The sequence below is a fragment of the Bison bison genome, unplaced genomic scaffold (genome assembly GCF_000754665.1).
Source record: "Bison bison bison isolate TAMUID 2011002044 unplaced genomic scaffold, Bison_UMD1.0 scf7180017864056, whole genome shotgun sequence".
In the NCBI taxonomy this organism is placed as follows: Eukaryota; Metazoa; Chordata; class Mammalia; order Artiodactyla; family Bovidae; genus Bison; species Bison bison.
The window spans coordinates 1,820,033-1,820,654 of record NW_011494628.1 but is presented as its reverse complement, the minus strand read 5'-3'; positions in this window follow the sequence as shown (position 1 = coordinate 1,820,654).

Genomic DNA, 622 nt, shown 5'->3' with positions numbered 1-622 from the left:
AAAGACAACTAGAAATCAGAGCAAGTCACTGCTTCTTGTATGTTCCTGCAAAAATGAGGACCACTTCTGACCTGGCCATTTCTTCCTTTCTAACGCAGAAACCATAAAATGCCTTTATAATTAAGCTCTCTGATTTGGTTTGTCTTGGGCAGAGTCCAAAACCCTATTTTTCTGTGCTTTCCTCACTTTTTTCCAAGGAATTATTTTTCCTGTTATAAATGAGGCTTAAGATATTTGTGTGTGTGTCAGATGTTTCCTCTGGAGGATTATTTTAATTCTCTCAGCAATACAATACAGATTTTGACATTCTTCTCCTAAATGTATTACCCAGTGTTTTCAGTAAGTTCATAGAGGGAGAATCACCAAAGATTAACAGTAAGAAAATAAATGCAGAGCAAACTCAGGCGTCCCAAATTTCCTTTCTTGAGAACATATATCCTGGAACTGACAAAATGAAATAGAAGCTTACAGAAGGCGTTGGGGAGCATAGCACAATACACACAGAGGTACATATAAATTGATCCTTACTAACCAGAGTAAGCATATAGTGCTGAGACAGTCCTCCTCCCCTAAGAACGTTTTACAGCACAGTGAGCGGGCAGATGTTGCTGAACATTGTCTG